The sequence below is a fragment of the Diabrotica undecimpunctata genome, chromosome 10 (assembly GCF_040954645.1).
Source record: "Diabrotica undecimpunctata isolate CICGRU chromosome 10, icDiaUnde3, whole genome shotgun sequence".
In the NCBI taxonomy this organism is placed as follows: domain Eukaryota; kingdom Metazoa; phylum Arthropoda; class Insecta; order Coleoptera; family Chrysomelidae; genus Diabrotica; species Diabrotica undecimpunctata.
In genome coordinates this window covers 77421420-77429084 of record NC_092812.1, presented here as the reverse complement: position 1 = coordinate 77429084, position 7665 = coordinate 77421420, and positions in this window count along the sequence as shown.

The following is a 7665-nucleotide window of genomic DNA, read 5'->3' as shown; positions in this document are numbered from 1 at the left end:
GAACAGGAAAATTGACCCGGTTAAATTTATTTATGGCAACCATAGACATAATATATTATGCAATATTTTATGTCGTACTTTTAGTTAAAAAATAGATTTTTTTTTCTTTACGAAATAGTTCTTTAGTAGATTGTCACAAATTTCTCAATCCGAGCCTGTGTTTTCCGTTTTAAATATGGCGATCTGCTGACACACTACAATTTTGTATATTTACCTCTTCTTACCTTCTCTGTACTCTTCTTAATAGTTCTATATGATAACCGGTTTTCTACTTCTATTGTATTCCCATTACACTTTCCTGTGTATAATATCCCTTATTTAATAAACGTTTACTTTTTTAAAAGGAGTTCAAATGATTTGTATGGGATCTTGGAGGTACCAATGAATATTATCGGAAAGTATTCATAATGTTACAGCAAAGCTCTCAAGAAATACTCAGTTTTCATAAGCGAACAAATCCTACTTTCACGTCTATTCTGAGACTTTTAGGGAATTCATGGAGATCAAGGGGTACGTTTCATGTAGCTAACGAGTGCGTCTGGGACGCCTTAAACCTAGAGCAAACCAGCTAAGGAAATAAATTAATCCCTACAGAAAATTCTTGTCCTCCAGGTTGGGGCTGGGCTAACAAACCGATCCTATAAAAATCAGCTGTAGACTTCAAAGAGAAACCGTACTGATCAAACGACGATGACTACACGAGAAAAAGGAACATCATTTAGGTAAAGCGGCATGGAACATGCAATCTCTACACAGATCAGAAGTATAAAGATTGGACATTTTTTGACACAGGGAATGATATACTAAAGAAAATAATAAGGCAGCCGCCACTAAGCAGGTCAAAAGGAAGACCAAAATTTAGATAAGGAGGTACATAAATAAATATATGTAAACTATTCAAATTCAGGCTTTCAAAATATATTCAACCTTCATATTTTCAACCTTGCTTTTTAATCCAGATTTATAAAAATTTGATTTTTCTATTCTGTCCAACGAGTAACTTTTTTATCCAGTTAATTTTTCATAGGAAGTCTGATTTCCATATATAGGAAGCCATAATAATTTTTGTTTTTCTTTTCGCAATAGTCGAGCCCTATCTGTTAAAAGTTGTTTTTTTAAATTCTTTGGTGTTTCTAATAATAAAGTTAACTTTCCATGCCTCTTTTTATAATTTTTTTTAAATTGTGTACTTAAGTTCTAATTAAAACAAGTTACTTTTTCTCCTGGCTTCACGTTTCGTTATATTTTACAGCAGCGATAGAATAGAAATATTTTATTATATTGTTTTCTTGTTAACATACTGTGACTTTTTAATGTTTGTAGAAATTTAGAAAAAAACTCTTAATATGTTTTTTACTGTATTTTTATTGTCATTTTTAAATGTATGTTCTAACACTTAAACCTATGCATTTGACATTGTTTGACATCTTTATATGACTTTACAATCATTAGAACTGAAGAAGTGCAGAAATACTGCACGAAACGTTTTCTATTATTTTTTCTATATTTCTCTGATAAGAATAATGAGAATATGCATGCAATCGATTGTAGAAAATTAGTACATTATTGTAATGGGTCAGTTGTTTTGGAGGCCAATTAATTAGTTCACAATTAATTAATTTTGGGCATGACGCTAGTCAATACATAAATGCAAATTACTTATTTTTTAGATAAAAAATAATACTATTGATAGAAAATCGTTTGTAGATTATCTTCATCATCTTTCTAGCTTTACAACCTTGCGTGGATCCTAGCACCCTCAAAAATTTCTCTCTAGTCGTTCCTATCCATCGCTTTCCTCCGCCAAGCAAGTATATTTTTCATGTCTTCTTCGATGTTATCAAGGGGTTCTTTTTCTGTGTCTTCCTCTTTTTCTCTAATCAATGGGTCTATCAAGGAGCGGTTTTCTAGCTGGATAATTTTTTTCCATCCGCATTACATGCCCTATCCATTTCAGACGTCATATCTTAACATATATTACGATATCTGGTTCCTGGAATATTCTATAAAGTTCGAAGTTGTATCGTCTTCTCCATACTCCACTGTCATTCTGCGCTCCATAGATTCGAGTTTATTAATTCTTAATTTGCGATAATAATTTGGAAAAACAATTCAATTATTCTGAGCATGGCGCCATCTGACAGCAGAGTTCCAGATTAATTATCTCCAGAGACAACTCGTTTATTCATCGTGATATGGCATCAATCTAGAGCTCCAGCTGACAAAAATAGACTGAATAACGCAACGTAGCAATTAAAGAGAGAACTCCAAAGAATTAAAAATGAGACAATTAGTCACTATCTAAGTAAATTCTCAGCCGACAGTAAAACAGACTATTCACTCTGGAAAACCACTGCAATACTAAAAAGACAGATTCTGTAAAGCCCTCCAATAAGGAATGGAAGTTGGGCAAAAATCAATTCACAGAACGCTAATAAATTTGCTGAATATCTTGAAAGGACTTTCCAGCCAAACGAAGGCGAAAGCACACTTGATTGGGGAAACCTTATGCAGGAGGAAAACGAAATTAGACCAACTACACCAAAAGAAGCGAATGAAATAAAAGAAAACATTAACCCTAAGAAAGCTCCTGGGTATGATCGAGTAACCGAATCGGTTTTAAAACAACTTTCTAGAAAAGACTTAAGTCTTAAAAAACTTACCTATCTTATTACTGTCTCATTCAGAGTTATGTATGTACCGACGACGTATAAGGTAGCATAGGTGATAGTGATCGCTAAACGTGGAAAACCACCAACAGAAGTTTCATCCTACAGACCAATCTCCTTACTTTCAGTAATTTCGAAACTGTTCGAAATTATTACTCGAAAGGTTGAAACCAATTACAGAAGACAAAAACGTAATTCCATCCAACCAGTTTGGCTTCAGAGAAAGGCACTTGACCATAGATCAAGTCTACAGAATAACGGACATAATTGAAAAAAACGTTACAAGAATGAAAAGTCTGATCCACTGTCTTCCATGATGTGGCGCAGGGTTTTGATAAGGTTTGGCACAAGGGGCTTATATGCAAATTAAGTAAGCTTTTGCCCAAACAATATACACAGTCCATAAACCAAATTAATCATGTGCTCGTCGAAAAAGATATGCAAAAATGTATAAAGAACATAAGAACATACAGAGGTCCAGATGCAGATTCAGATCACTTTATAGTTGGAATACAAATGAAACAACTTATTCCAATGCTTAGAAACCAGCGGAAGAAAAAGTATAAAGCAACTAAACCTGTGAGACTACTGACAGAAGAGGAACAAAATAAATATGAAAAAATAGTCAGCAGAGGATTAGATAATATTGCAGAAAGTGGGGATATTGAACAAACATGGATGCAAATAAAAGTATGTATGACCAAAGCAGCTCAGGCCAGTAATACAAATATAAAACACGAATACAAAGAATGGTTCGACGATGAATGTAAAATGGAACTAGATGAATGAAATAAATTAAGAATGAAAATGATGCAAGAAAAAACAACAGAGATAGAGAGAAAATACAATGAACAAAGGAAAAGAGCCAAAAGAATAATAAGATCTAAGAAAAGAAAATACAATGAAGATAAATTAAAATGTATAGAACAGAGCTATAAAAATAGAGAAATTAGAAACTTATATCAAGGGGTGAAAAATGAGAAAAAAGGGTACCAAGGAAAACCTATACACTACAAAAACAAAAGTAGAAGAAATTTAGTAAGTGACGAAGAAATATTGAGCAGATGGAAAGAATACTTTGAAGAACTTTTAAATGAAATTCCCACAACAGAATATGAAGAGGAAGAAGAAGTGAAGGAAAATGTCGATCAAGAACGAATAGAGGAAAGGCCGCCTAACGAAAAAGAAATAAAAGAAATAATAGAGAAACTAAAGAATAATAAGAGCCCAGGAAGAGATGAAGTAACAGCTGAAATGTTTAAATATGGAGAACCAGTACTAATTAAGCATTTGGAAAAGTTGCTAAAAGACATATGGGAACAAGAAAAATTACCGAAGGAATGGACCGAAGCGACACTGTGCCCTTTTCACAAAAAAGGCGACAAAAGAATTAGTAAAAAACTGATAAGAATGGTAAAAGTGACACTCCGAAAAACAGAGAATAGGGTTAAAATAAATGGCGAAGAAACAGATAAGTTTGAGGTCAGTGAGGGGGTGCGACAAGGAGACCCACTGTCATCGCTGTTGTTCAGTATGGTCCTCGAAGTTACCATCAGAGAAGCTGGAATCAACAGGTCAGGACTTATATATCAAAGAAAACACCAATGCTTAGCATTCGCTGACGACATTGTACTGATAGCCAGAGTAAGCAAGAATTAAAAGAAATAATAAAAAGATTAGAAATGAAAGCGAGAAAGAAAGGGATGTACATAAATGAAGAAAAGACCAAATATATGGAATGGACAGAAAGAGATTACCTACAAGAACAATATCTGACAGTAATAACAGATGAAAAAACATATAAATTCGAAGAAGTAGAAATATTCCAGTACTTAGGAGTGACATTCACGAGAAGACCAAATATGAAGTAAGAAATCCAAGCGAGAATTATGGCCGGTAACCGTTGTATTTTTGCACTAAACAATTTATTAAAAAGCAAAAACATATCTAGAAGGGCTAAGATAAGAATATATAAGACAGTAATAAGACCGATTGTATTATATGCCAGTGAAACATGGACAATGAACAAATCCGAGCAAGTCTTGCTGCAAGTCTGGGAAAGAAAAGTCCTCAGGAAAATATTTGGAGGTAAATTATAGAATGGTATATGGATAAAAAGACCAAATATGGAATTAGAGGAGATGTATGGAGAACCGAATATCGTAGGGATCATAAAGGCACAAAGACTGAGATGGTTGGGACACATCCAAAGGATGGAAAACACTAGACTACCAAAAAGAATGCTAATGGGAGGAATAGGAGGGAAAAGGAAGAAAGGCAGACCGAAAACCAGGTGGAAGAAGGATGTTGAAAAAGACATAGAAAAACTTAAAATACCAAACTGGAAAAATAAAGCAACAAACAGAAAAGAATGGAAAAGAATAGTAACCCAAGCCATGGGCCTTCTAGGCCTGGAGAGCTAAATTATATATATATATATATATATATATATATATATATATATATATATATATATATATATATATATATATATATATATATATATATATAATATACACAGTTGTTGGAATCATACATATCAAATCGAATTTTTAGAGTCAAACATGGAGAAACTTACTCCGAATTAAATGATATTAATGCAGGAGTACCACTAGGCAGTGTGTTGATCTCAGTCCTATATCTGCTTTATACCAGTGATATTCCCGAATCAACTCTTGACAGTCTAGCTACCTTTGCAGACGATACTGCTCTCTTGACCCTAGGCAAAGATCACGACGAAGCAGCTAGAAATCTACAAACTTCCATTAATCAAATTAATGAATGGACTAAATTGTGGTGAATTAAGTTGAATGAAACTAAGTCCATCCATATCAACTTTACAAATAAAAATAAAAGACAGACTCCGGTTAGCATAAATAATACCAAATATTTGGGCATCAATCTAAACGCGAGGCTACGCTGGAAACCACATGTAAAGAAGAAATGAGAAGAGCTCGGCATAAGGTACAAGAAAGTATATTGGTTATTCAGAAAACATTCCACTATGTCAATCTGCAATAGAATTTCAATACGGCATCCAGCTGTGAGATTGTGCTAGCAAAAGCAATATAGACATAATCCAGAGTTTTCAGAATAAAGTACTGAGGAACATCGTTAATGCCCCTTGGTATCTCAAAAACAGTGACCTCCATGGGAACTTAGAGATAGACACTATTAATAAAACCGCCGAGAGATTTGCCCGAAGTCACGAAAAACAACTTCTTAACCACAGTAACCCCGAGACCATCCAGCTCCTTGACAATGTGAATTTGGTCAGAAGACTCAAGAGGAAGAAACCTTTCAAGATGGTGAAGTGATAGTATAAAGCAAAGTACAGTGCAGTATAGTCAAAATGTGTTTAATTAAGTTATTAGATTCTAAGGAACGCTAGTGGTAGGTCTTTAGTTTTAAGGCTTTTTGTTAGTAATTTAACTTAGATAAAAACTGCTTATTGATCTTTACAGATCAGATTGCAGTTATAATAAAAAATATCACCTTGGGATATTTTGTTAAAAAAAAGTTCCATGATTTTGTAGTTGTTTTGTTTCTTGACTTCCCTATTTAGTTTATTCGCAATCCTTTTTTCTTCTTGGTGTCATGTTCTGTTAGCTCTTCTTCTTTACCTGTTTGTCTCTTAGATCAGCTCTTTCAGTTCATTGCAGATTTTCCTAAATCTTCCTTTTTTTCGTTGATTTTACTTCTCTAGTGTTTGAATTTACAGCATTTTATATATATTTTTTTCTAGTTTTAGTACACTTTCCTCTAGTTCGCGTTTTGTGTTTATCGTTGGTATTGCTTAGATGTTATCAGTCATAATTTTTTTGTAGTTTAGCCAACTTGTCCTTTTCTTTTTGTAGGTGCGCAAATGTTTTGTTTCTACAGCTCCCAGGGTCAGTATCATTGGGTTGTGTTGTCCTTCGCCCTCATTTACTGTTTGTAATTCGTGTTAGTTTGTAGAATTGAGGTATCTAGATATGCAGGAAGTCAGTCTTCTCCTTGAAAGTATATAGGTTCTGTAGATCCTACAACTATGGTGTCATGTACCTACTTATTTGAGATAGCCACATAATAATCTTCCGTTTTGATTCGTTGTTCTATCAAACAAATTACGCGATCTTGCGTTTAGATCTCCTATAATGATTTTGGGTTTTTCTGTCTAGTATGGCACTTATCTCTTCATTAAATATTGGATTTTGCGGTCTAACTATACTGATGCAATTTAAAGCATATCGTTTCCCGTTTTTATTCTTACTATAGTTGCTTCCATAGTGAGCAACCCACCTGGTGTAGTAATTAATTGATGTTTAATTCTTTCTTCACAGGATCGTTGTGTCTCCTGAATTGGCTCTGTAGTCATTTCTGTAGAATCATCAGTTAATTCAATTTTTCTGAGCGTAGCGCCAGATAAATAATCGTTTGTAGATTATTATAATATATATATATATATATATATATATATATATATATATATATATATATACTGTTATGATGTGTTGTTTGTTTGAATGATGAGCAATGAGTATTTTTAATAATATAGGGTTTTTATCGCGGTTCTCAAAGAATTAGTTTGTAAGTATTTTTTTTAAATTATCTTTATTATAACTATTATGAAACACACATATATATCTTACCTAGCCAATGTAAATTTAAAATACACTATCTTTTAATTGATATTCTTATAAAACTAATTAAATTCTATAGACAATGTAAAATTTAAACAAACTATCTTCAAAATTGAAATTGTTATGACACTAACTAAATTATATTAACAAAATTTTGTACCTTTCTTTCACTGAATGCCCAAATGAACTGTTTTCCACTATATAGATTCTAATCACCACTGAATGTCTTCGTACTTCGGTTATCCTTGCTTTTGTGAAATTACTTTTTCCAATTATCAGCTTCTACCAATTTAAGATATATTTTTCTTCACCAGCATTTATAAACCACCAAGCAAACCAGCAAAACAGCATTTATATTTATTCTTCTTTTCAAT